This window comes from Micromys minutus (assembly GCF_963924665.1).
Source record: "Micromys minutus genome assembly, chromosome: X".
Classification (NCBI taxonomy): Eukaryota; Metazoa; Chordata; class Mammalia; order Rodentia; family Muridae; genus Micromys; species Micromys minutus.
This window is the reverse complement of record NC_137970.1, coordinates 61763969-61784977: the sequence shown is the minus strand read 5'-3', so window position 1 is coordinate 61784977 and position 21009 is coordinate 61763969. Positions and strand designations below refer to the sequence as shown.

The window sequence follows — 21009 nt, the reverse complement described above, 5'->3', positions numbered from 1 at the left end:
TAACGAAGTCCAAACAGTGGAAGCCCCCGTCATTCTTAGGAAAAAAAGTAAGTGTATAGCACCTTCTCAGAGTGGGGTACACCTGGAACTTAAATTATTAATAATTCAAGAGCTAAGAATGCAGCCTTGTTTTAATTTTTGGTATTGAAAAAAGACAGATTAAAAAAGTTTCTAATCAGTTTTTTAATAAATAATAAGAAACAGACAATAGATAAGAGGTATATTTTATTTAGTAAGTTTTAGCAACTTGTTTAATAAAATAAAAATAACTATAACTTTTCATTCAAGGGAGGAGAGTGTTTAGAAGGGAAATATTTTGCTCTAGGGTGTCTCCAGGACTTGAATTCTGTCTTAAAGTGTCACAGATTTACTTCACAGCAGGTTCACACTCTCAGAAATACAAGAGCATGGTTTTCAAAATAGTTAGCCAACTGAGTTTTCAAGATCAGTTCATGAATTTGTGTTTTTAAGTGATTTAAACTTCTGCCTACACGAAGTTTTCCTCTGTTTACTAGAAGTTTGAGTAACAGAATTAAATGGTTAAATGCAACCATTTTGTTTATTCCTCTCAGAACTCCGTTTGTGTTCCAAAACAAACAAAACTGAAGCAAACATGTAACTCATGACTAAGATATAATGCAAAATGAGTAAAAATATAAAAGGATCACTATATGTGCATTTGTCATTTTTAATCTAACATTTTTAATATAAGTATTTTTCTTTTATAAGTACATATAGATGTCATTAATTTATCATGAAAGCATGCAACTTGTTTGTTACTATTGAAATAAAAAAAATATTCATTGAAAAGGGAAAAAATAGCTTGGCGTGCTGTAAGTTTGAAAGCTCAAAATTTTGTCTTTATTATTAGGGCATACACTGAAATTTTATGGATAGACTTAAGATATTTAGTCTGTATGCATTTTTTTTTTTACTCAGTATAATCGTACTTCCACTAGTATTATTGAGAGACTCCAGAATTAATCAGTTGTGATTGTGGAGACTAGAAGGGGGACTCAGGATCAGGCTTGGTGCTCGCCCTTGCCCTTGCTCACCATGGAGAAGACCAAGCTGATCCAGAAGGCCAAACTAGCTGAGCAGGCTAAGTGCTAAGAGGACAAGGCCACCTGCATGAAAGATTTGATGGAGCAGGGCACTGATCTGTCTAATGAGGAGCACAACTTGCTGTTGGTGACCTACAAGAATGTGGTGGGCAGGTCTCAGGGGACTGCAAGTTTATCAGGAAGGTCATTTGGATCACTGGGCAGAATATTGACACTTCCTGTGACAAGAAGGTGTATCTGATTAAGGATGATCGGGAGAAAGTGGTGTCTGAGCTGAGGTTTGTCTGCACCATGGCCCTGTAATTATTGGATAAATCTTTAATAGCCAAGGCAACTAATTCAAAGAGTAAAGTTTTTTTTTTTTTTCTGAAAATGAAGGAAGATTATTTCCGTCATCTTGCTGAAGTAGCTTGTGTCAATGATTGAAAACAAACAACATAAAATCCCTAAGGATCCTACCAAGAGGAATTTGATATAAGGAAAAAGAAATGCAATATACACATCCAATCTGCCTGGGGCTGGTTCTTAACTTTGCTTTATTTTACTATGAAATCCTTAATAATCCATAGCTTGCCTGCACACTGGCTAAAATGGCTTTTGATGAGGTCATCACAGAACTTGTTATGCTGAACCAAGACTCCTACAAAGACTGCACCCTCATCATGCAGTTACTTAGAAACAACTTAACACTATGGGCATCAGACAGTGCAGGAGAAGAATATGATGCAGTAGTGGGTGCTGAGAACTAAAGGCATCCAGGAAACCCACCCCCCTCCCCTCAAGAAAAACTTTTTACATAACCATTCCTTATTCTACTTGGATATCCTCTATCAAGGAAGCCCGTTCATGTGTATGGGATAAACTGTTTGTAGCCTTTTTACACTACAGCTTTCGGGAACTCCATCCCTTGGTTTGTGTTGTTTGTGTTGTCTCTGCCTTTCTGGTGTGCAGTTACTGCAGTAGAAAAGTATCAATAACTTCACGTCGTATAAACACAAGTAACTTCCAAACACTTGTGTAGAGGACTGACTACACATTTAGTATTTAAGTACTCTGAACCAGTTCTGCAAGTGACTGTGATTTGTATTACTGTGAAGACATGGAAATGTAGTGCATTACAATTTAAAGTGATTGTAAATAATAACTTCTTGATTTCTACATTTCTTTTTTGAACCTTCTTGAGGGTTTCCTTCAGAAGCAACTTTTCTATGTTTTTACAACAAATTCCTTTTTAGTATAAATCCAGAAGTGTTATATTGAATAGGAAAGTGACTAATGCATCTGGGATTGGGATCACAGATTGAAATGTTTCCTGTGTCACTTATTCTGGAGGTTACTTCAGTCTGTGACAACAGGGAGTTTCCTTATGCATTCTTCATTTGCTTCTGTTTGGGTTGACAACTTCCTTCCCAATAAAATTTACTTACGCCTACTGCTTTTGTAGCTTTGGTATTCATGTTGCCTTGTGATGTTGCTGCCAGAACACAAGCATTGCTTTGCAAAAATTAAAATGCATGTCCTTTCTTAGAAAGAAGAAAAAAGTGCCCAAGTCCAAGTCTAAACTTTGTACTTTTCCACACAGATTTGGACACAGGTGAGGGGATATTCACTTTGTCCAGTGATTGTTACTCAGAGAGTTGGACTGCTATATTATGTGTTTGCTAATCATTGACTACATTCCAAAAACAGTCATGGGAAAATGTTATGCCCTATGTAACAGCAGGGTAACATAAAATAAAACTACATTGTATAAAACAACAACAACAACAAAAAAGAGTGACCACAGGAATGAGGGTTCATATCTGTGTCTTCAATTTTGTTCCATTAATCAACCTGCTTATCTCTGTACCAGTACCATTCGATTTTTAACACAATTGTTTTGTAATATAGCTTCAGATAAAGGATGGTGATTCCTTTAGAAGTTTCTTGTTGTTGAGGATGGATTTTGCTATTCTAGGTCTTTTGTTATCCCAAATGAAATTACACATTGCTCTTTACAACTCAATGAAGAATTGGGTTGGTATTTTGATGGGGATTGCATTGAGTCTGTATATTGCTTTTGGTAAGATGGGTTAGATCTTAAATGTTTGATCCTTCCAATCCATGAGCATGGGAGATCTTTCCATTTTCTGAGATCTTCCTCGCTTTCCTTCTTTAGAGGTTTGAAGTTCTTCTCATATAGGTCCTTCACTTGCTTAGTTAGAGTCGCACCAAGGTATTTCATAGTTTTTGTGACTATTGTGAAGGGTATTTTTTCGCTTATTTTCTTTCTCCACATGTTTATCCTTTGAATATAGGTAAACTACTGACTTGTTTGAGGTGATTTTATATCTAACCACTTTGCTGAAGTTGTTAATCAGCTGTAAATGATCTCTGGTAGAAATTTTGGAGAAACGTAAATATACTATTTTGAAATCAGCAAATAGTGATATTTCTATATTTTCATTCTGATTTGTATCCTGTTTACTTCCCTTTTTTTAAAGGTTATTCTCTGAGCTCTCTGTTTCTTTCATTTTTTTTTTCCTTAGTACTTTATTTCAAAAACAGAAGAGGAATACATATAAAGATTTTAAAGGCATTCTGGCATAACATTATATAAATATTTTTGTCACTAATTGATCCTTATAGACGTTTGATAACATGAATTGTAAACTCACTAGTTGTCATAAGCATAAAACACATGCAGGAGAGAACATAACATGGAAAGAGATATCTTGTTGAGTATAGATTAAGCACAACGATCTGTGATTAACAAAACTGCCACAAGGTTATTATCTTAGCTTTTGTATTATTAATGATCTAAGGTCCAGGTATATCACAGTCTGAGAGGATGCTATACATTTATTTCTTTCCTAAGAAAGACGGAGGCTTTCTTCTTCTTCTAATTCTTCTTCTTCTTCTTCTTCTTCTTCTTCTTCTTCTTCTTCTTCTTCTTCTTCTTCTTCTTCTTCTTCTTCTTCTTCTTCTTCTTCTTCTTTTTTTGTCCTTTTTTTTCTTGAGCTTCATATAGCCTGGGAGTTATTTCTGGGGTGTTCAGAGCTTTCTGGGGTTAGCATCGAATTATCAGTGACTGCATATTATGTCTGTTGTTTGTGACTGGGTTACCTCCCTCAGGATGATATTCTCTAGATACATTCATTTTATTAGGAATTTCATAAAGCCATTGTTTCTGACAGCTGAGTAGTACTCCATTGTGTAAATATATGACAATTTTTGTATCCATTCTTCTACTGAAGAACATCTGGGTTCTTTCCAGCATCTGGCTATTATAAATAGGTTTGCTATGAACATTGTGGTGCATGTGTCTTTGTTTGAAGGTTTTTTCCAAAATATTTTACTCTGAGATAGTGTTTGTCTTTGTCTCTAAGGTGAGTTTCCTGTATGCAGCAAATGCTGGATTCTATTATGTATCCAGTCTGATAGTCTGTCTTTTTATTGGGGAATTGACTCCATTTATGTGAAGAGATATTAAGGAATAATGGTTACTCTTTCTTGCTATTTTTGCTTTTAGAGTTAGAATTGTGCGTGTGTGTCCTTCTTCTTTTGGTTTTCTTGCTTAGATATTGTTTTTACTCTGATATAGTTTTTCTGCTTATATTGGGTTTTCCACCTACAATTCATTGTTGTGCTGGGTTTGTGGTCAAATATTGTGTAAATTTAGTTTTGTCCTGAAATATCTTGGTCTCTCCATCTATGGAGATTGAGAATTTTGCTGGGTATAGCAGCCTGGGCAGACACTTGTGTTCTCTTAGGGTCTGCATGAAGTCTGTCCAGGATCTTCTAGCTTTCACAGTCTTTGTTGAGAATTCGGGTGTAATTCTGATTGGTCTGCCTTTATATGTTACATGGCCTTTTCCCATTATAACTTCTAGTATTCTTTCTTTGTTTTGAACACTTGGCATTTTCACTATTAAGTGTCAGGAAGATTTCTTCTCTGGTCCATATTATTTGGAGTTCTGTAGTCTTCTTTTATGTTCATGGTCATTTCATTCTTTTTTTTTTCCAAAGGTAAATGTACAGATTTCAAGCATTTTTTGCATAAAATTATACAATACATTTTTGTCAGTACTTTTTTTCAGATTTTAAAATATTTTTTACATAAATCTATATGAACAGTCAGTACTTGATCTTTTTAAAGTTTTGACGGTATGAATCGAAAACCCAATAGTTACAATGAGCACAAAGTACATGCAAAATAAAATGTAACATGAAAAGAGTCAAAGTTTTTTTGTTGTGTAAAGATATTTTTGTTTTGTTTTGTTTTGTTTTCTATATTTCTTGGACTTCCTACAGTCTGTGTGTTGTTTCTAGGGCAGTGAGAGCCTCTGGGGGTTAGCATCCCACTATCAGTGACTGCATATAATGTCTATTCTTTTGTGAATGTGTTATCTCACTCAGAATGATATTCTCTAGATGCAGCCATTTTCTTAAGAATTTGGTTAAGTCATTGTTTTTGGTAGCTGAGTAGTATTCCATTGTGTAAATGTACCACAATTTTTGTATCCATTCATCTTCTAAAGGGCATCTGGGTTCTTTCCAGCTTCTGGCTATTATAAATAGAGTATGAACATTGTGGTGCATATATCTTTGTTGTGTACTAAGGTGTCTCTGGGGTATATGCCCAGAAGTGGAATAGCTGGGTCTTCAGGTAGTACTATATCCAATTTTCTGAGGTATAGCCAGACTGTTTTCCAGAGTGGTTGTATTAGTTTGCAACCCCACCAACAGTGGATAAGTGTTCTTCTTTCTCCGAAACCTTGCCAGCATCTGTTGTCATCTGAGTTTTGGATCTTGACCAATCTGACTGGTGTGAGGTGGAATCTCAGGGTTGTTTTGATTTGCATTTCCCTGATGGCTAAGGATATTGAGCACTTCCTCAGATATTTCTCAGCCATTCGATATTCCTCAACTAAGAGGGTTTTGTTTAGTTCTGTACCCCATTTTTAATAGGGTTATTTGATTCTCTGGTGTCTAGCTTTTTGAGTTTTTGTATACCTTAGATATTAGGCCTCTATCTGATGTGGAGTTGGTAAAGATCTTTTCCCATTCTGTTGGCTGCCGTTTTGTTTTTTTGACAATCTCCTTTGCCTTACAGAAACTTTGCAATCTCATTAATTCCCATTTGTTAATCTTTGACCTTAGAGCTTGAGCCATTGGTGTTTTGTTCAGAAAATTATCTCCTGTGCCTATATGTTCTAAAGTTTTTCCTACTTTCTCATCTAATAGTTTCAGTGTATCTGTTTTAATGTGGAGATCTTTAATCCACTTACACATGAGCTTTGTACAATGAGATAAAGATGGGTCTATTTTCATTCTTTTGCATGCTGAGTGCCAGTTGGGCCAGCACCATTTGTTGAATAGGCTGTCTTTTTTCCATTGAATGTTTACAGCTCCTTTGTCAAAAATCAGGTGACCATATACATGAGGGCTCACTTCTGGATCTTCTATTCTATTCCATTGATCAACATGCCTATTTCTGTACCAGTACTATGAAGTTTTCAGCACAATTGTCTTGTAATATAGCTTGAGGTCAGGGATAGTGATTCATGCAGATGTTTTCTTGTTGTTGAGGTTGGATTTCGCTATTCTGGGTCTTTTGTTGTTCCATATGGAATTGCACATTGATCTTTCCAATTCCATGAAGAATTGTGGTGGAATTTTGATGGGGATTGCGTGGAAACTGTAGATTGCTTTTGGTAGAACGGCCATTTTTAAAATGTTGATCTTTCCAATCCATGAGCAAGGGAGATCTTTCCATTTTCTGAGATTCTCCTCAATTTCCTTCTTTAGAAGTTCGAAGTTCTTTTCGTACAGGTCCTTCACTTGCTTAGAGTCACACCAAGGTATTTCATAGTTTTTAAGATGATTGTGAAGGGCACCTTTTCCATAATTTCTTTCTCCACATTTTTGTCCTTTGAGTATAGGAAGGCTACTGATTTGTTTGAGTTAATTTTCTATCCAGCCACTAAGCTGAACTTGTTTATCAGCTGTAGGAGTTCTCTGGTGGAAATTTTGGGGTCACTTAAGTACACTATCATGTCATAGGAAAAGAGTGATCTTTTATCTCTTCCTTTCCGTTTTGTATCCCCTTGATCTACTTTTGCTGCCTAATTGCTCCAGCCAGGACTTCCAGTACTATGTTGAATAGGTAGGGGGAGAGTGGGCAGCCTTGTAGAGTCCCTGATTTTTGTGGGATTGCTTCAAGTTTCCCACCTTTAAGTTTGATGTTGACTGTTGGTTGGCTGTATATTACTTTTATTAGGTTTAGGTAAGGACCTTAGATTCCTATTCTTTCCAGGACTTTTAAAATGAAGGGGTGTTGAATTTTGTCATATGCTTTCTCAGCATCTAGTGAGATGACCAAGTGGTTTTGTTCTTTGAGTTTATTTATATGGTGGATTACATTGATGGATTTCCTTATATTAAACCATCCCTGCATCCCAGGGATGAAGCCTACTTGGTCATGATGAATGATTGTTTTAATGTGTTCTTTGATTCGGTTTGCAAGTATTTTGTTGAGTATTTTTGCATCAATGTTCATAAGTAAGATTGGTCTGAAGTTCTCTTTCCTTGTAGGGTCTTTGTGTGGTTTAGGTAGTAGGGTAATTGTAGCCTCAAAAAATGAGTTAGGTAGTATTCCATCTGATTCTATCTTTTGGAATAGTTTGGAGAGTATTGGTGTTATGTCCAAAATAATTGTCTGATAAAATTCTGCACTGAACCCGTCTGGACCTAGGCTTTTTTTGGTTGGGAAGCTTTTGATGAGTTCTTCTATTTCTTTCGGTGTTATAGGGTTATTTAGATGGTTCACTTGGTCCTGGTTTAACTTTGGGATCTTGTATCTGTCTTGGAATTTGTCTATTTCCTCCAGATTTTCCAATTTTGTGGAGTATAAGTTTTTGTAGTAGGATCTGATGATTTCTTGAATTTCCTCAGTTTCAGTTGTTATGTCTCCACTTTCCGTTCTGATTTTGTTAATTTGTATACTCTATCTTTGCCCACTAGTTAGTCTTGCTAGGGGTTTATCAATCTTGTTGATTTTCTCAAAGAACCAGCTCTTGGTTTTGTTGATACTTTCAATGGTTCTTTTTGTTTCTATTTGGTCTATTTCTGCCCTAATTTTGATTATTATTTGCAGTCTACTCTTTTTGGGTGTATCTGCTTTCTTTTGTTCTAGAGCTTTTATCTGTGCTGTCAAGTTGCTGATGTATGCTCTCTCCAGTTTCTTTCTGGATTTGCTCAGGGCTATGAGTTTTTCTCTCAGTACTGCTTTCTTTGTATCCCATAGGTTTGGGTATGCTGTGTATTTATTTTCATTGAATTTTAGAAAATCCTTAATTTATTTATTTCTTCTTTTACCCTGCTATCATTTAACAGAGCATTGTTTATTTTGCATGTGTATGTGGGCTATTTGTTGTCTTTTTTGTTGCTAAAGAACAGCATTAGTCCGTTGTGATCTGAGAGGATGCATGGGAGGAGTATTTCAATCTTCTTATATCAATTGGAGGCTCCTTCTGTGTTCAATTATGTGGTCAATTTTCAAGAATGTGCCATGGGGTGCTAAGAAGAAGGTATATTCTTTTACTTTAGGATGATATGTTCTGTAGATATCTATTAATTCCAGTTGGTTCATAGTCTCTGCTAGCTTTGCAGTGTCCTTGTTCAGTTTCTGTTTCCATGATCTGTCCATTGGTGAGAGTGGGGTATTAAAGTCTCCCACTATTATTGTGTGGGGTGAAATGTATTTTTGAGCTTTAGTAAGGTTTCTTTTATTAATGTGGGTGCTTTTTTTATTTGGATCATGTATGGTAAGGATTGAGAATTCCTCCTGACAGATTTCCCCGGTAATGAGTACAAAGTGCCCTTCCTTATCTTTTTTGATAACTTTTGGTTGGAAATTTACTTGATTCGATATTAGAATAGCCACTCCAGCTTGCTTTTTGGGGCTGTTTGCATGGAAGTTTTTTTTTTTTTCCCACTCTTTTACTCTGAAAAAGTGTCTGTCTTTGTCTCTGAGATTAGTTTCCTGTATGCAGCAAAAGACTGGATTTTGTTTATGTATTTAGTCTGATAGCCTATGTCTCTTAATTGGGGAGTTGAGTACATTTATGTTAATAGACATCAAGGAATAGTTGTTTCTGTTTCCTGCCATTATTACTTTTGTGGGTTGAGTTGTGTTTGTGCCTTTTTCTTCTTTTAGTTTTCTTGTTTAGGAGTTTTCTTGTTTTTACTAGGCTGTATTTTCCCTCATTGTATTGGGTTTTCCACCTATATTTCATTGTAGTGCTGGGTTTGTGGTCAGATATTGTGTACATTTTGATTTGTCTTGAAATATCTTCATCTCTTTATCTATGGTGATTGATAGTTTTGCTGGGTATAGCAGCTGGGGCTGGCACTTGTGCTGTCTTAGGTGTGCATGATGTCTGTCCAGGCTCTTCTAGCTTTCATAGTCTCTGTTGAGAAATTGGGAGTGATTCTGATTGGCCTGCCTTTATATGTTACTTGACCTTTTTCCCTTACTGCTTTTAGTATTCTTTCTTTGCTTTGGGCACTTGGTGTTTTGACTATTATGTGTCAGGAGGTATTTCTTTTCTGGTCCAACCTATTTGGAGTTCTGAAGGCTTCTTTTATGCTCGTGGTCATCTCCTTCTTGAGGGTAGGGAAGTTTTCTTCTTCGATTTTTTTGAAGATATTTACTTTGCTTTTTAGTTGATACTCTTCTCCCTCTTCTATTCCTATTATCCTTAGGTTCGGTCTTCTCATTTTGTCTTAGTTTTCCTGGACATTTTGGGTTAGGAGCTTTTTGTTTTTTGCATCTTCTCTGGCTGTTTTGTCTATGTTTACAATGTTATCTTCTGCCCCCGAGATTCTCTCTTCCATCTCTTGTAATCTATTGGAAATACTTGCTTCTGTGGCTCCTGATTTCTTTTTTAGGTGTTCTACCTCTAGGGTTATCTCTTTTAGTGATTTCTTTATTGTGTCGATTTCCATTTTAAATTCCCTCTTCCATTCCTTCGTCTCTTTGGTTGTGTTTTCCACTAGTTCTTTGAGTTCTTTGAGTGTTTTTCTTGCTTCCTCTTTAAAAGCTTTTGAATCTTTTTGCTTTTACTCTCGTTCTTGTTTAAGTATCTGTATCAGCATCTTGAGGTATGATTTCAGGTCTGTGTCTTCCATTTCTGGAGTGTTTGGAATTTAGATGTTTGCTCTTGTGGGAGAGCTTGGTTCTGCAGTTGCCAGGTTGTCTTTTTTTCCTTAGGATATTCTCTTTCGCTTTCCTCTTGCCATTTTGTTGTCAGTGATATGGTCTAGCCTTTCCCTTGTATCTGGTCTGTGTCCCTGGGTCTTCAATGGTCTAGGTTGCAGATGGGCCAAGCCCTGTTCTATGCCTCAGTGTTGCCGGGTGGAAACAGAAGTTCCAAAGTTGTGTTCCTGGTCCCTTGATCAGGCAGGGCTGGGGTTGCAATTACAGTGCTCACTTCGTAGAGATCTCTCTGCTCCCCTGCTGCCCAGGTCTCCTACTCACCAGTCTTTATAGCTTTAGGTGCTGCTGATCCCTGTGGCTGATGGGCCGCACCCTGTACTTTGCCCTGAAGTCACCGCTGGGTGGAAACAGTAGTTCTAATGTTCTGTTCCTGGTCCCTGGATCAGGCAAGGCTGGGGGTGCGTTTACAGTGCTCACTCTGCAGAGATCTCTCTGCTCCCTGGCTGCCCAGGTCTCCTAATCACCAGTCTTTAAAGCTTTAGGCGCTGCTGATCCCTGTGGCAGATGGGCCGCACCCTGTTCTGCCCACTGATTTCACCACCGGGTGGAAACAGAAGTTCCAAAGTTCTGTTCCTGGTCCCTGGATCAGGCACTGAAGTCGCCACTGGGTGGAAACAGAAGTTCCAGAGTTCTGTTCCTTGTCCCAGTCTTTAAAGCTTGAAACGCTGCTGATCCATGTGGTGGATGGGCCGTGCCCTGTTCTGCGCACTGAAGTCGCCGCGGGGTGGAAACAGAAGTTCCAAAGTTCTGTTCCTGGTCCCTGGATCAGCCACAGTCTTTAAAGCTTTAAACACCATTGATCCATGTGGTGGATGGGCTGCACCCTGTTCTGCACACTGGTCATTTCATTCTTAAAGCCAGAGAAGTTTTCTTCTACGATTGTGTTGAAGATATTTACTGTGCCTCTTAATTGATATTCTTCGCCCTCTTCTATTCCTATTATCCTTAAGTTTGGTCTTTTTATTGTGTCCTTGATCTCCTGGATATTTTGGGTTAGAAGCTTTTTGGCCTTTGCATCTTCTTTGACTGTTTTGTCTATGTTTTCCATGTTGTCTTTAGCCCCTGAGATTCTCTTTTCTATCTCTTGTAGTATGTTGTAGATGCCTGCATCTGTGCCTCCTGATTTTTTTTTTTCTGGTTTTCCACCTACCAGGGTTCTCTCTTTTAGTGTTTTCATTATTGTTTCTATTTCCATTTTCAATTCTTTCATCTGTTTGGTTCTGTTTTTCTGTAGTTCTTTGATTTCTTTGAGTGTTTTCCTTGTTTCCTCCTTAAAAGCTTCTAATTGTTTATGGTTATCCTCCCGTTCTTGTTTAAGCGAGTTATTCATGCTCTTCTCAAAGATCCTCATCATCATCTTGAGGTATGATTTCAGGTCTGAGTCTTCTTTTTCTGGACTGTTTGGCATTCCATTGCTCGCTCTGATTGGAGAGCTGGGTTCTAATGTTGCCAAGTTGTCTTGGTTTCTATTGTGTTAGTTCTTTTGCTTTCATCTTGCCACCTTGTAGTCTATTATTATATGTGGTCTTGTTGTCAGTGATTGGTACCCATCACTCCCATGTTCCTGGCTTTGTCCTTGAATCTCTGCTGCTCTTGGCGGCAAATTCCTTGTGTGTTTGGTACACATGTAAGGGCCTTATAGGCAAACACTGAGACCCTAAGTCAGAGTTCCTGCTCCCCTGAACCAAACGGAGAGCCTTGCCTCTGCTCACTAGGCCTATCCCTCTCTATACACAGGCTACTCACAGTACAGTCTTTCTAGACCTGTGTCTGTGTATCAATGCTGTTCCTGGTGGCAAATGGCCTGATTGTTTGGTCCACATGCGATGGTTTTCCAGGCAGAGAGCAAGTCACTATTCCATGGTTCCTGGTCCCCTGAAACAACTGGGAGACTGTGCTTTCTGAGTTCTCAACCCAGACCTCTCTGCACCCTGGCCACTCATGGTGGAGTCTCACCATGCTTGCATCCCTGGATCTCTGCTGTTTCAGGTAGCAAATTGCTTGAGTGTTTGGTCGGCACGCAAGGGCCTTCCGGGTGGACACCGATTCCCTACAGCAGAGTTCCTGCTCCCCTGAAACAACCAACAGGGCCATGCCTTACCTGTGCTCAGCACCCTGGGTACTTACAGCACAGTCTGGAAAGGCCTGTGTCCCTGGATCTCCACTGTTCCTGGTGGCAAATGGCCTGAGCATTTGGTGACTCCCTATTTTTGTTTAATTGCTCTCGCCAGAATTGCCAGTACTATGTTGGATAAGTAAGAGGAGAGGGGGCAGCCTTGTCTAGTTCCTGAGTTTAGTGGGATTGCTTTAAGTTTCTCACTATTTAGTTTGACGTTGAATATTGATTTGTTATATATTGCTTTTATTATGTTCAGGTATGGGCCTTCTATTCCTTCTCTTTCCACATTTTAACATGAAGGGGTGTTGAATTTGGCAAATCCTTTCTCAGCATTTAGTGAGATGATCACGTGTATTTTTTTCTTTGAGTTTGTTTATATGGTGGATTAAGTTTATGGATTTCCTCATATTGAACCATCCCTGCATCCCAGGAATGAGGCCTACTTGATTATGTTAAATGATTGTTTTAATATGCTCTTGTATTCAGTTTACTAGAATTTTATTGAGTATTTTTGCATCTATGTGCATTAGGAAAATTGACTTGAAGGTCTCTTTTTTTTGTAGTGTCTTATTGTGTTTTAGGTATGGGTGTTATTGTAGCTTTGAAGAATGAGTTGGGTAGTATCCCCCTGTCTCTATTTTGTGGAATAGGTTAAAGAGTATCAGTATTAGGCCTCCTATGAAAGTTTGATAGAATTCTGCAATGAATCAATATGGTCCTGTCCTTTTTTTTTTTTTTTTTTTTTTTTTTTTTTTTTGGAGGCTTTTGATGACTGCATCTATTTCTTTAGGGGTTATGAAACTGTTTATATTGTTTATCTGATCTTGGGATTGTTGTTTCCTGCTATTTTTGTTTTTAGGGATAAAATTATGTTTGTGTGCCTTTCTTTTCTTCTTCTTCTTCTTCTTCTTCTTCTTCTTCTTCTTCTTCTTCTTCTTTTTTTTTTTTTTTTGCATGATTATTTTCTTGCTTTTTCTAGGGGGCAGTTTCCCTCCTTTTGTTGGATTTTCCATCTATTATCCTTTGTAGTGCTTGATTTGTGGACAGTTATTGTGTAAATTAGGTTTTATCCTGGAATATCTTGGTTTCTTTATATATGGTAATTGAGAATTTTGCTGGATATAGTAACCTGGGCTGACAATTGTGTTCTCTTAGCATCTGTCTGATGTCTGTCCAGAATCTTCTAGCTTACATAGTCTCTGTTGAAAATTTGGATGTAATTCTGGTTGGTCTGCCTTTATATATTAAATGTCCTATTCCCTTACTGCTTTTAGTACTCTTTCTTTGTTTTGAACATTTACTGTTTTGACTATTATCTGTCGGGAAGAATTTCTTCTCTGGTCCAATCTATTTGAAGTTCTGCAGGCTTCTTGTATGTTCATGGTCATCTCATTCTTAAGGGTATGAATGTTTTCTTCTATGATTTTATTGAAGATATTTACTGTGCTTTTTAGTTGAAAATTTTCTCCCTCCTTCTACACCTATTATCCTTAGGTTAGGTCCTCTCATTGTATCCTCGATATCCTGGTTGTTTTGGGTTAAAAGCCTTTTGGTTTTTGCAACTTCTCTGACTGTTTTGTCTGTTTTCTCTGTTGTTTCCTGCCCCTGAGATCCTCTTTTTCATCTCTTGTAGTCTGTTGATGATGCTTGTGTCTGTCTCCTGATTACTTTCTTAGATTTGTTATCTCCACGATTTTTTCTTTTTGTGATTTCTTTATTGTATCTATTTTTTTATTCCTTCACCTGTTTGTGTTTAAGTTTTTTGAGAGATTTTTTCCTTGTTCTCCTGTAATTGCTAATAGGAAGTTATTCCCATGTTTCTCAAAGATCTTCATCATCATTATGAAGTATGAGTTTAAGTCTAAATCTTGTTTTTCTGGAGTGGTTGTGAAATTGACTACTTGCTATGTTGGGAGAACTGGGTTCTTATGTTTCCAGGTTCTCTGGATTTCCATTGCTTGGGTTTTTCTGTTTTCATCTTGTTATCAGTGATTATAGGTAACAATTTTGTTTCTGATTGGTGCTTGTCTCTCCTCTAGGTTTGATGGCTTGTGGGATCAGGTGGGAGATTACTCTCATAGGTTTTTGGCTCTTTGTGGGTAGGCAGTGAGTTCTGATTGCAGTGACTCAGTTCTGTCTTTCTGGGCTCAGGTGTGAGAGCCCTTGTGAGGCTTTTCTGGGAGTTCAGCCCTCAGCTCACAAGTTCTGAGTTCTAATGGTGGAGACCCGGCTCTCTCCCTTCCTCCCTCCCTCCCTCCCTACCTCCCTCTCTCTCTCTCTCTCTCTCTCTCTCTCTCTCTCTCTCTCTCTCTCTCCCTCTCCCTCTCTCTCTCTCTCTCTCTCTCTCTCTCTCTCTCTCTCTCTCTCTCTCCCTCCCTCTCTCTCTCTCTGTCTAAGCCAAATGGACCCTTTTCCAGAGAGCACCATGCTCCCTGATCTCTGAGAACTCCTTTTGAGTCAGGCTCACTCTTGGTCCAGGTGGAAAAGCATCTGTGTAGCTGATCTGGGAGCTCAGCCTCCTGTGGGCAGATACTGAGTTCCCATGGTGGAGACTTGGCCCTCACTATAGGCCAGAAAGGAGGACCATTTTTTGAGAGAGCACCATGCTTCCTGTGCTCTGAGAAATACCTGTGTTCCCTCCCAGGGCCTGTGCTCAGGCTCACCCTTGATCCAGGTGTATGAATGCCCGTGTAGCTGTTTTGGGAGCTCAACCTTCCACAGTCAGATCTCAAGTCCTAATGACAGAGACCCTGTCCTGTTTGTGGTCCAGAAAGTACTCTTTTCCCCTAACGTATCTTCTAAGCCTAAGTATCATTCTTCTACCTCTTGTATTCTTTTGGTGATATTTGTAACTGTAGCCCCTGACCTCTTTCCTAAGTTTTCCATTTCCAGGGTTGTCTCTATTTTTTTTTTTTTTGTTAATTTCATTATTGCTTTTTAAGTCTTGGACTACTTTGTTCAGTTTCATCACCTATTTGATTGTATTTTCCTGTATTACTTTAAGTGAATTATTTGTTTCCTCCTTAAGTTCTTCTACTTTTTGACCTGTGTTGTTCTGTATTTCTTTCATTGAATTATTTATATCTATCTTAAAGGACACTTTTCTTCATGAAATAGGAATTTAGGTCATCATCTTGTGTTTATAGATGTGTTTAGGTATCCAGACCTTGTTTTGGTGAGACAACTGGATTCTGATGGTGCCAAAGTATTTTTGGCGTCTGTGGCTTATGATTTTGCATTTGCCTGTCACTATCTGGTTATCTCTGGTGCTAACTGGCCTTCTTTTCTCCCTCTGGAGACTGACTCCTCTTTCCCTGGGTTTTGCCTGGTCTCCTGGGAAACCTATGGCCCTGGCTGCCAAAGATCTCCTGTGAAACATTCAGACTTTAAGGTCTTCAGAGGGTTAGATGCCCTGATCATCTGCCCTGGAAGAAGGTGCAAGCCAGAATGGAGGTGGAGTTCGAGAGAAGGTCATTTGTCCCAAGCCGGCTGGGTCTCATGGGTACTAGCTTCTGGTGTTATTAGCGAAGGGCCCATATATGTTGCCCTGGGTGAAGTATATCTCCTGGGAGGTCTTCAGACTGTGGGTTCTGTTGTTCTTAGTGGAGCAGATCTCCTGGGATACCTTCACATTTCAGGGTCTTCAGAGAGGCAGACAAGCTTATGATCTGTCCCAGTGGAATGCATAAGGATGAAGGGCAAGATACTTTTCTAGTGGGGAATTATTTGTGATTAGTAATATATTATCAGGATATCTTATTTTATGATGTCATAGGTTTCTAGAAAAATATGTACCAGTTTTATATATTTGAATGCATTTGTGTGTGTTGGCTTACAAGCATATATGGAGAAAGAGATTCATACTAAATGCTTTAATACTTTAATATTAGTAAATCTAATATCTACCATTATAGGGCCAAAGATGAAGAATTAAGAAAGATGTAGATCAAGCACTACACTCTAATTTCTGAGAAGAGAATAAGATTTCATTTAACCTACCTACATGATTACAGCAAAATTATTTGTTCAGTTAATTTTTCCAAATGATAATTTCATATCTAAAATATCTTAACAACTTCCACAAATATTTTTCTGTACATGCATAGGTACTTAGCCAAGTTAACTAATAAATACATCCAAGATAGGCCTACTTAATTCATGTAAAACTAAATAACACTAATGAGATTATATTTCTGTCTAACATGCATAGAGTTTTAATTATACCAACTTTATGTGATAGTTCATTTTAATGATATACCTCATTGGATTAAGGAATCTGTAACTAATGAACAGAGTACATTTCTGGATTCATATGTACACATTGGGTGGTGTTTTAGGCACTGGAGGCTTTGGAGGACTGATTGGTTGATAGTGTTGTTCTTTCCAGGGGGTTCCAAACCCTTTCAGTTCCTTCAGTTCTTTCTCTAGCTTTTCCATTGTGGACATCTTACACAATATGATGCTTAGCTGCAAGTATCCTCATCTGTATCTGTATGGTTTTGGCAGATTCTCTGAGGAGGCATCCATATCTAGCTCCTTCTAGTAAGCACTTTTTAGAAACAGCAATAATGACTGGATTTGGTGGCTGCTTATTGTCTTAGAAAAATTAGCAATTCAAGGCCAATACCTAAATATAGTAAATGCCATATACAACAAACCAGTAGCCAACATCAAACTATATCTTGAGAAACTTGAAGAATCCCACTAAAATCAGGGACTGGACAAGGCTACCTACTTTCTCTCTACATATACACTATAGTACTGGAAGTCTTAGCCAGAAGATTTAGACAACTGGATGTCAAAAGGATAAAAAATCTAAAAGAAAAAGTTAAAATATTATTATTTGCAGATAATATGATCATATACTTAAGTGACCCCAATATTTACACCAGAAAACTTCTAAACCTGATAACAACTTCAGCCATGTGTCTAGATATAAAATTAACTCAAACAAATCAGTAGGCTTTCATTACTCAAAGGATAAACAGAATGGAAAAAAATTAGAGAAATGACACTCCTCACAATAGTCATATGTAAAATAAAATACCGTGGTGTGACCCTAACCAAGCAAGTGTAGGATCTGTATGACAAGAACTTAAAGGCTCTAAAGAAAGAAATTGAAGATCTCAGAAGATGGATGATCTCCCATGCTCATGGACTGGTAGGATTAATATAGTAAAAATTGAGATCTTGACAGTGCAATCTACAGATTCAATGCAATTTCCATCAAAATTCCAACTTCTTTGTAGAGTTAGAAAGAGCAAAATGAAAATTCATTTGGAATAACAAAAATACCAGGATATCAAATACTATCTTCAACAATAAAAGAACTTCTGGGGGAATTGCCATCCATAGTGTTGAGCTGCATAACAGATCAATTTTGATTAAAAACAAAAACAAACAATCAAACAAAAAACAAAATAAAAATGCATGATATTGGTACAGAGACAAGCAGGTAGATTTATAAAATAGAATTGAAGACCCAGTAATGAATGAAGCCACACACCTATGGTCACTTGATATTTGACAACAGAGCCAAAAAACAATGGGAAAAAAAAAGACAACATTTTCAACAAATGGTGTTTCATCTGGAATTCAGAATGTAGAATAGTGCAAATTGTTCCTTTCTTATCTCCACATAAAACCTGGTACACTAAAACTAATAGAAGAAAAAGTGCAGAAGAGCTTAGAACACATAGGCACAGGGGAAACTTTTCTGAACAGAACATCAATGGCTTATGCTCTAGGATCAAGAATCCACAAATGGGACCTCGTAAAACTGCAAAGCTTCTGTAAGGTAAAATATACTTTCAATAAGACAAAATAACCACCAACAGATTTGGAGATATATCTTTTTAAAAGATTTATTTTACTTTATGGATATGAGTGTTTTGGCTGTATATATATTTATGAACCATATGTGACCTTGGTGCCTGTGGTGGAAAGATGTCATCAGGTATCATAGAACTGGAACTTTGATTGGTTTGATTGACTGTGTGAAAACTTATAACTCCATGTTCACCCTCAAGGTCTAGTTTGCTCTCAATGACAAAATTTTATCCATGTAAAAAATCAAGATTATTATAGACAGGCAGATCAGGCACACTGCCATCAGCACTTACAGGTTCCCACAGAGAACTGAGCGCCCAGGGAAGAAGAAACAGGAGAGTTCTCCCTACTGAGCTCACAGGTGAGCTCATGAGTTGTCTCCAATGATAGTATGGGGAGAAGCTTTGGGAACTCTCGGGGCAAAAGGATTGCAGCACAGTCTAGGATAAGACTGGTCCAGCCTCCATATTAGTCCAGAGCTACAGGCAGATCAGGCACACTGCCACCATGACTCTCAGCCTGCCCAGAGGAGAATGCAGGAGCCCTCTCCCTATGGAGCCCACGAGCCTCTATCTGCACCCAGAGCTAGAGCCAGCCCATTGCCATCAGGTCTCACAGCCTGCCCACAGAGAAAAACACCCAGTCACAATCTCCCACTATGGACCATGGACCCATAGACCCACAGGAGAGACAAGATCCAGTAAGAGACAACAAGATTACCTAGTATCACAAAATGATACTTGATAACAAAATGACAAGAGACAAGCACAAGAATCTAAGAAAGTAAACCAAGACAACCTGTGAACATCAGAACCTACTTCTCCCAACACAGCAAATAGTGGATATCCCAACTCACCAGAAAACAAGATTTAGACACAAATTATGCTTCACAATGATGATGGAGATCCTCAAGAAACACATAAATAACACATTTAAAGAAGTAAAGAAAAGCCAGGAGAACACATGCAAAAAGTTAAAGCCCTTAAAGAGGACACACACACACACACACACACACACACACACACACACAATCACTTAAAGAGATAAAATAAAGCACAAACAAACAGGTGAAGGCACTGGAAATAGAAACAATGAAGAAATCACAAAAGGAGACATCCTGAAGTAGAAAATCATAGGAAAGTCATCTGGAGTCATAGAAGCAAGCATCACCAATAGAATACAAGAGTTGGAAGCAGGAGCAGAAGATACCATAGAAATCATTAACACAACAGTCTGAAGAAATATAAAAGCTCCTAACCCAAAACTTCCAGAAAATCCAGGACACAACGAGAAGACCAAACCTAAAAATAATAGATATAGAAGAGATTGAAGACTCCCAGATGAAAGGCCCTGTAAATATCTTCAACAAATTTATATAAGAAATTTACTCCTCTAACCTAAAGAAAAAGATGAACAGAATCATAGAGAAAACCTGTAAAACTCCCAATAGATTGGACTAGAAAAGGAATTCTTCTGGACATATAATAGTCAAAAAGCAAAATGTTCAAAAGAAAGAAATGATACTAAAGGCCGTAAGGAAAAAAGGACAGGTAACATACAAAGGCAAACCAATTGGATTACACAAGACTTTTCAACAGAGACTATGAAAGCTAGAAGACCATGGAGAGACATCATACATACCCTAAGAAAATACAAATGCCAGCCCAGGTTACTATATCTAGCAAAATTCTAGATTATCATAGATGGAGAAAACAAGATATTCCAGGACAAAAGCATCTTACACAATATCCCCCATAAATCCAGCACTAAGAAGAATAATAGATGGAAACTCTACCACAAAGAAGAAAACTTCACTCTAGGAAAGTCAAGAAACTAATCTTGCAACAAACAGCAAAGAAAAAAAACAAACAAACATAACTCTACCCATACCAACAAAAATAGCAGGAAACAGTCACTATTCATTAATATCTCATAACATCAATGGACTCAACTCCCTAATAACAAGACATAGACTATATCAGACTGGACACATTAACTACATCCAGCATTTTGTGTATAGATTAAACATAATGATTTTTCAATATCAAAAATTACCACAAGGCTATATTCTTAGCTCTTGGATTATTAATGATTTAAGGTCCACAATTACCACACCCTAAGAGGGTTCTATATACTTATTTTTTTTTCCCTCAGAAGGACTGAGCCTTTCACTTTTTGGCCTTTCTTTTTTTGAGGTTCATATGGTCTATGAATTGTTTCTTGGATATTCAGAGTTTTCTGGGGTTAGTATCCAATTATCAGTGACTGCATATAATGTCTGTTCTTTTGTGACTGGGTTATCACACTCAGGATGATATTCTCTAGGTCATTACAGGAAAGGGAGCTTTAGTTGGGAAAATGACTCCACAAGGTTAGATTGTAATAAAAGACAATTACTTAATTATTGTTATGAGAGTGGCAGACCATTATTTATTCTGCAATTTTGTTCTGGTAGTCCTAGGTTCTATGAGAATACATGCTGAGAAAGCCATGGGAAGCACTAGGTTGAATTCCTCTATGCCTCTATGTCAGCTCATGTTTCCAGATTCCTGCCCTGTACTGAATTCTGATGGGTATTTAGGCCACATAATTTCATTCCTCCCAAAATTGTTCTTGGTCATGTTGTTTCATAACAGCAATAGTAACTCTACTAGAATAATCAGGTTATATTTCTATATTATTAGTATTTTATTAGAAAGCAAAATTTCTCCTTTTTAGGGATGGTTATCTACTAC

At 37.7% G+C, this 21009-nt stretch overlaps 1 pseudogene across 1 annotated transcript; it reads left to right on the top strand.

Moving 5' to 3' along the window:
* The first annotated feature begins 1056 nt into the window (after positions 1-1056).
* LOC308415637 (14-3-3 protein theta-like) lies at positions 1057-1813 on the top strand (annotated as a pseudogene). The gene has a single exon. The product of its transcript is annotated as a 14-3-3 protein theta-like (transcript).
* The last annotated feature ends 19196 nt before the right edge of the window (positions 1814-21009 follow it).